Source organism: Poecilia latipinna, unplaced genomic scaffold, assembly GCF_001443285.1.
Source record: "Poecilia latipinna isolate Pla-1442-1.1 unplaced genomic scaffold, P_latipinna-1.0 Scaffold4184, whole genome shotgun sequence".
NCBI lineage: Eukaryota > Metazoa > Chordata > Actinopteri > Cyprinodontiformes > Poeciliidae > Poecilia > Poecilia latipinna.
The window spans coordinates 20,899-28,998 of record NW_015116800.1 but is presented as its reverse complement, the minus strand read 5'-3'; the positions used below and the strand labels follow the sequence as shown (position 1 = coordinate 28,998).

Genomic DNA, 8,100 nt, shown 5'->3' with positions numbered 1-8,100 from the left:
GCATGTAAATTCAGACACAGACATGAATATTAAAATATACAAATACAGAATAAAAGCAACACACTGAACAGTAAGGGCAAAAATTCTACATAAATACTGTTTATAAAATAAAATAATGACTTCCTATTCAATGGAATATGCAACTTAGAAGGTTAATTTTTAAAAATGAGAAATTGTGCATATTTGAGTATTAAAAAGACAGACTATTTACAATAGATGATTGTAAAAACAGTGGAACAGCAGAGAAATTCAGAAATCAGCATTAATGTTATAATGTTATTTAAAATATGTAAAAGCCAGGATGTGTACATATATTGTTTGTTTTTTTTTTACTTAATTATAAACTGTTACAAATATACTGAAATACCAGTAGTCAATAAATTACTGAAGTAAGAGTAAACAAGTAACTGGTAAAAAGATCTCCTGAGTTCTAAGTAAAAGACCTGATTGTGTGACTTAATATTTTAAAAATAAAGTAATCAGACAGACATGAATGCAAATTGTCGTATTAAAAATGAATACAAGTAACATAATTACAAAGTAGTAATTTTAAGCAGAAGAAGCACTTTTCCAAATCAGCCCATCCATCCATTCATCCACTGAATGTCAAGGTAAACATCTAACGTGTTAACACCGCAGCTCTTCAAAGTAAAAGCATTTCCGGCCGTGCTTTATTGTGTTGGTACCCTGAGCGGAAGTGGAGTGTAAGCGTTAGATAAGGAGCTCAGCATCGACTCCGCTGCTGCTGCTGCTGCGCTTCTCTTCACTGTGACTGTGCGGAGATGTTAGACCGTTCCCGGTGAAAAAAGCACCGAAGCTCTGCCCCGTGGAAATGCCTCACCGCCGCAGGCTGTAACCGAGCGGGATTCGCGGACAGCCGAGCGGGGCAGAGAAGGCCAGGTCTCCGGGACAGGTTGGGAGGAAAACACCGGCAGGATGTGGCAAGTTTTAGCATGCGGGGCTGTAGTTTTCCCCGGTCTTTTCTTCGTCTTCAAGAAGATTCTGCCCGCTGTGTTCAAACACTGGACCGATGCCGACGTGGTTCTGGTCAGCGAGAGGTAATGTGACTCGGTTCGGTTCGGCTGTTTTCGGAACGTCTTGGCTGATTATCGGGGTTTATGCTAGTAACGGTCGCTCTCATCCAGTTAGCTGGCTGCGCTGCTGCACTTTCTTCCCCCGGCAGAGGAAATGTTCCTGAAACGGGAATATTTCATCCTGCCGGGGGGGGGTTTCCTGCTCCTGCCGAGGTTTAGTTGGCTTTTTGCTCACTGGACGCATTATTACATAAATGTCACCGCGCATCCAAACTATGGGTCCCTGCAGGGAAAAAAGCAAAGTGTGAGAAACGTCTTGGTTCTGGGTTTACATGGGAATGTTGATGGGATTATGTCACATGTAGACTGGGATTACTCACCTACACACCGGGATTACACTCCAACATTTATGGAATAATAAATTGGGCTGGGAAATATATCTCTAAACTTATTTGTCCCGTTATATACTCAGTTTTCTTCCTTCCATTTCTCAGTTATCCTGCCTTCCATCTGTTTTTTTTCCTTCCTTCCTCCATTCCTTTCCTTCCTTTTTTCTACCATTGTTTCCTTCCTTGCTCCTATTTGTTTTCTTGTTTTATAAATCCTTATTTTCTGCCATTTTTCTTTGTTTCTACCTCCTTTCGTTCTTAGTCTCCTACCTTTTTTTAAGTCCCTTTTCCTGTCATCTTTCCTTTTTTAAATCCTTGTTTCTACCTACTTTCCGTTTTTTTTTTGTTTCTTCCAACTTTCTGTTCCTTGTTTCTACCTCTTTAGATTCTTTGTTTCCTACCTTCTTTCCTTGTTTATTAAACCGTTTCCTTCCTTGTTGCCTTCATCCTTTCCTTTCCTGTGTCCTCCCTCTCTCACACAGTTTTGTCAGGTCAGAGGTTAGACCTCACTCCCCAATGATGTCACCAACAGGAAATATGACATCATACCTAACTGGGCCACTCTTCACCTCCAGACTGGAAACCAGCAGGATTTTCTAACTGCTGCTGAGCTTTCACTGTCTAACGATAATCCTCACCTACCAAAACAATGGCCACGTTAGAAATGTTTCCATCAGCAGTTCCAACGTGTTCAGTATAAATATTAACTTTAGTCTTCATGATTCCTCCTTTTAGTTCATGTATAGCCAGATTCAGTTGATTACAAGAAGCTCTGAAAATATAAAGTAATACAGGACGATGGCAGACGGATAGATCAATAGGGAGTAAAACTGGGCTGACATTAACAACCGATGTTTGTAGCCATCTTGATGCTGATGGAGAAGGGATAAGGTTGGTTATGTTGTGTTTGTTTGGTCATGTGATCGGGATGCACCAATAAATTGATCGACCGATATGTCTGAACCGATTTTCTTAAATTTGGGAGATTGGAGATTGGTGGTTTGCCGACGTAGTCGTATAGCGTCTTTGTATTTAGCAACTTTCCAGAAAATAAAAATCTGTATCAGCCAAAATCGTATGGTCAGACATTTTAGAGATTGGTGATCAGCCAGAAAACTGCAGTCAGTTCTCGCCTCCTATTGTTGGTGTTCCGTGTTAGCGCTTTGGTTGTTTTGTTTTTTACTCCTTGACAAATTTTTCTAATAATTATCGATTAGTTTTTAGGGGTGGGGAAACCTTAAAGTGCTGCTGTGCCAGTTACTCAGCAGACTGTTGCTAGGTAACCAGAGTTGGGGAGGGGAGTCGGACTTGAAGCTGAACAGACTTGAAGCTGTTGGTTACCTAGCAACAACCCTGCAGGTTGTTGCTAGGTAACCAAAGAGTGACTGATTCTACCAATGTAGCTAAGCTAGCCGTAAGAGATTGAGCAGCTAAAGTCTGTACTCTTCCTTCATCTCCCAGATCCGTGCGGTTTTGGATCAGAGCTCAGTGAATATTCTAGAATATTTTATCAGATAAATTATCTATTGATATTGATCACGTCTTTGGTGATAGATATTGTTATTGATTTGTTGTCCGGCTCTGGTGCAAACTAACGACTACATTAGGATTGGGTGCTTATCGTATAGTTTATCATGATGAATTTCTTGCTTTGATAAGAATTTTGATTTATCATTGTCATAAATTCCAATTAAAAATGTTTAAAACCTCCTAACCTGTTCATATGATCAGATTGATAGTTTTACTTTTTCTCCTCTGATCAATAGAAGCTCCAATAATTCTGAAAATACAGTCACCACGTGCAATTTAGTGATACAAATCACACTTTTTTTACACATTGCAGAGGATCATCTCTGTCACAGTTATTATCCAATTGTTGAGCTTATTTTAACGTATGATTGTGATTAATTGATTTATTCCTTATTGTGACAGGTTAGTTGTTTATTTCTGGGAAGTTAAATTTGTCTTAAGGAGTTCCCTAAACGTAAACGGTTCCCTCCTCAGTGATGGTTGCTGTTTGTAGTGAGCCGGGTCAGCGGGACAATCATTTCTGCTGTCAGTCCGGTTAATCCTGAACCCTGTTAGTGAGCAACGCTTCAGCTCATTTCCTAATGCTCAGCCAGCGGAGAGCCTGGCCGGAGCAGCATTCACGCCCCAGGGGAAGACGCCCTGTTCATCCGCCACAGAAACAATGTCTATTATTCCTCAGAGGAGAAATCCAGGAATCATCTCTGATGTTTCCTCAATGTAGTTTAGCTTCAGATCATCAATAATGCTGATATCAGGCAAAAATAACCTGAGGAAATACAAGCAGCACTTTTCAAACGATGATTTTACCCTAATACAGCAGGTCTAATGTGAAAAAATGTGAAGAATTTACTGATCCTTCAACATGAAGTACAATATAAATTTTCCGCAGCAAAGGGTCACACAGTCAAAGCAAATAGACTCACAGAAAGATAAGAAAATAAGATATGTAAAAGGATACAGAGCAAAACACTGTACAGAAAGGTCAAAATTTAAAGGTAAATATGGTGGTTATAAAAACAATAAGTAGGTTAATTTAAAAATATGCATTAGTGGTGAGCATTTATCTCATGATTTACCATTTAGTACAGTAAACTTTATTATAAGACTTTTGATTTGTTACTGTCACAATAAATTCCAATTAATAATGTTTAAAATCTTCCAAAACAGTCTGTATTGTTGGTATTTTTTAAATGTTCTCCACTGTTCATGGAGTGTATCAATATCAATAAGTTTGAAAATGAAATACTTAGTGTGTACAGATTAGGGACACAAATCGCACTTTATTTTGTTTAACAAGCTTCCAAAAGAAACGTTTAATAAATGGGAACAATTTCTAAGAGCAGGATTTGTGTTTGTGAAGCTTTAATATCTGTGACACACAGTCACAGTTATCTAAAAAAGACATAATAAATGAGACTTATCACCAGTTTTATCATAATTAGGACTGACATTATAAAATCCTTCCTGGACGACAAAGTGTCCCTGAAGTTATTGTGATAAACAGATTATTGTTTTTAGACCATTTTGCAGTATTATGATAATGGCTTAATAATGCAAAAACACATTGTCAAAGATAATTAACTTTAGATTCTAATGAACATTTAACACTGGAACTGGAAGACATTTTAAATATCCAAAACAACAGAAATAACAAATAAAATGAATTATGAAGTCTCTGTAAACAAGATTATCCTTCAAAAACAGAAGATACTAAAGACCAAAGTTTAAGGCTGAAGACTTTTATCATCCAGTTTTTTACAGAGAAAATAGAAAAACAATCATGCAGATGAAATTATTGATACTCGTTTTAATTTATCATAAGATTAATTAATTTATTGTCCAAAACAGCATTTAAAACTTTTAAAAAATGAATCCTCCAGCCTTGTAAGTGGCGCTAGACATGCGGTATAAAGTATTCGCATAAAACCTCCACAGGAAATTGGCGGCAAACGCAAGAGAAGAATAGCAAATTGCGGCTGAAGTCCTGGTCCAGCTTCTTTATGGAGATAATAAGTTTATCTGATAATAAGTTTGGCTCCGTTTTGTTTGGCGTGTAAACACAAAGTGATGAGTTTGTCTGAGTGATGCAGAAGAAACTCCAACAAGAGTCACATTACCAGCGTTATGCAACCTGATTACTACAGCTGGGCTGAAGGCACGGTGACCCAGCTCCAGTTACCGTCCCGACAGCCACGGTATCACCTTCTGTTAAATGTGTCTTAATGGCTTCAATGTGGCACCAACCAAAGCAGTGAAGGAGGGAAACTAGAGGAAAATTATAACTTCTTTAAAAAAAGAAAAGTTTGAAAAATGTTTTGAAGAAAAAAACCAAAAAAATATAAGAAAAATAATTTCTAAAACGAAATAAAGTCGTAAGAAAATAAAACCTGAAAGAAAATTCCTAAACTAAAAAAAAATAAAAAATTAATCTTAAAAATACAATTTGAAAAAATAAAATCTGAAAAAATAATTTGACAAATTAAAATTTGAAAAAATAAAAAATTGAAAATTATTTGAAAGAAAAAAAACATTTTAAAAATAGCTAACTGCATATATTTCATGATTGAAATTTAATGATTGAATTTTTGATTAAGGAATTTTTAAAAGTTTTATTTTTGAAATGCATTTTCCCCTTCAAATTTTAATTTTTGAAACATCCTTTACTTGCAATAACATTGCAACAAATTTCTAACCATTTTCACTAATTAAAAAGCTGACTCAGCAGATCATCTTCACTCTTTGGTATTTCTGGAGGAAGTTTGTGGTTTTGTGAATAACATCAATCATTTTTTTCCCTTTTGAAGAACTGGACATAAAACGAACTGGTTCAGATCACAATCGACAATCGATGAACTGTTTAGTCGATCTCATTTATTGTCCTTCCATCGATCAAGAAGTGCTTCAACATAAACAAGATCATCAACATAATTTCCTGTTTTCTAACTGATTAACCGCTGTTCAGGCACTCAGTGATGTGGCAGCATCCATTTATCAGATGATGTGGTTCTAATGTAGAGAGAGACTTCCTGTTCCGGTCCTGGAGGATTAGAACTGGCTCCAGCACCAAGCTTTGGGCTCTGCTAGGCTGAGTAGCAGCAGCCTATAGGAAGGAAACACTGAGGTAGCCCGGCCTGACGCAGCAGGAGCATAAAGCCGGGCATTTCTCCTTTTCCCTCCTCGCTCTGCTCACCCCATCGACCTCAGAGTTTCGTCAGCGGGGGGGGTTACTGGCGGACACGATGAATGAACGGCAGACTGTGTGAAATCTGGGTCTTGTGACACGGCGTGCAGCCACACAGTCAGAGCAGCAGCGGGACTGGAGGGGGAAATGTTTGGCCATATTCCCTTCCTCCAGTCTGTGGTTTCAACCAGCAACTTTTAGGGTTTTCTTCTTCAAAATGAGCAAATCTGAACTGAAAACCCGTCTTCTTGGGAAAACAACTTACTCTTTCACATTTTTTACAAACTTTGTGAACTTTTAGGATGTTTTTCCTCTTGATAGACCGATAGTCTTGGTATATTTGAGACCAAAACTTTATCAACCGTTCCATCTCCAGCTGGTTCTCTTTCTCTCTGCTCTGAGTTAAACCAACCAATCCCTTTGAGCAACCCGTTTCCCTCCTCACTTGTAGGGGAACTGTATCAAGAACTACTGAAATTACACAAAACCTCAGAAGACGACGCTGACCGTAACTTCCTTCATGAAATGGGAACAAAAATGGATGTTTGGAGTTTGGTGCCTCTAGTAAGGCACAGACCCACCATTGGGTGTGCAAGTTTGTTACTTCTTACTTCCACTGCTGTGTGCCTTCTGCATTCCTCAACACATTCAGGTCGCTTTTTAGGTTGTGAGCTGTCAAGTCTGACTGCAGTTGCATTTAATTAGTATCATGAAAACCACAGAAAACAAAACAGATTTCAGCAAAAAATTAAGAACATAAAGACCTGCTGTGTGAACGAAGCCTCAGTCTCTCCTCCAGTTAAACCAGTAAACAGGGTTGGACTGTAAATTGATTTTTTTTATCAATTATTTAAGTTTTTGGTTATTGAACATTTAGTTTTTGCATGTTTTTCTCCTCGTTTCCATAGTTCAGTGGTCCAGGGTGGCCATTTGTTTTAAAACTTCTGTTTATTTGGACTTTGAATTCGGGACAGGCAAGATTCTTTTCTTTTTTCATTACAAGAATGAGGTAGCAAAGGGAAGAACAAAGTCAAAACCCGTGCGGAAAAAGGAAGCAACAAGGTCATAAGGTTGGCGGAACAAGGTCAAAACGAGGTCGGAACGTGGGCGTAACAAGGTCATAAGGTGGGCGGAACGAGGCAGCAATGGGGTAATAATGTGGGCAAAACGTAGTTGGAACGTCGGTGGCACAAGATAGCAGCGTGGTCATAAGGTGGGCGGAATACGGTAGCAAGGAGGTCGTAGGGTGGACGAAACGAGGAAGCAATGAGGTCATAACGTAGGTGGAAAGAAGTTGTGACGTGGACGGAACGATGTCAGAATGCAGGCGGAACAAGGTAGCAATGAGGTCATAACGTAGGCGGAACGAACTCGTAATATGGGCGGGGTGAAGTCAGAACGGAGGCGGAACAAGGTAGCAATGAGGTCATAAGGTGGGCGGAACGAGGCAGCAGTCAGGTCATAACGTGGACAGAACGAAGTCGTAATGTCGCTGGCACAAGATGGCAACGAGGTCATAAGGTGGGCGGAATACTGTAGCAATGAGGTCGTAACGTGGGCAGAACGAAGTCGTAACGTGGGCGGCTCAAGATGGCAACGAGGTCATAATGTGGGCGGAAAGAGGCAGTAATGAGGTCGTTCTGTGGTTGTAACGTGCGCGGAACGAAGTCGTAACGTGCGCGGAACGAGGTTGTAAGTTGGGCGGAACTAGGTCAAAATGAGATTGCAATGTGGGCAGAATACGGTAGACACGAGGTAATAAGGTGGGCGGAATGAGGCAGCAATGAGGTCGTAACGTGGGCAGAACGAAGTCGTAACGTGGGCGGAACGAGGTTGTAAGTTGGGCGGAACTAGGTCAAAATGAGATTGCAATGTGGGCAGAATACGGTAGACACGAGGTAATAAGGTGGGCGGAATGAGGCAGCAATGAGGTCGTAACGTGGGCAGAACGAAGTCGTAACGTGGG

General features: G+C 39.6%; 1 long non-coding RNA gene across 1 annotated transcript in view; it reads left to right on the top strand.

Moving 5' to 3' along the window:
- The first annotated feature begins 50 nt into the window (after positions 1-50).
- LOC106942312 (uncharacterized) overlaps positions 51-8,100 on the top strand; it is a 14,640-nt gene continuing 6,590 nt past the window's right edge. The window contains exon 1 of the long non-coding RNA XR_001423600.1: positions 51-1,058. This is a non-coding gene — a long non-coding RNA (uncharacterized LOC106942312). The remainder of the gene's footprint in view (positions 1,059-8,100) is intronic.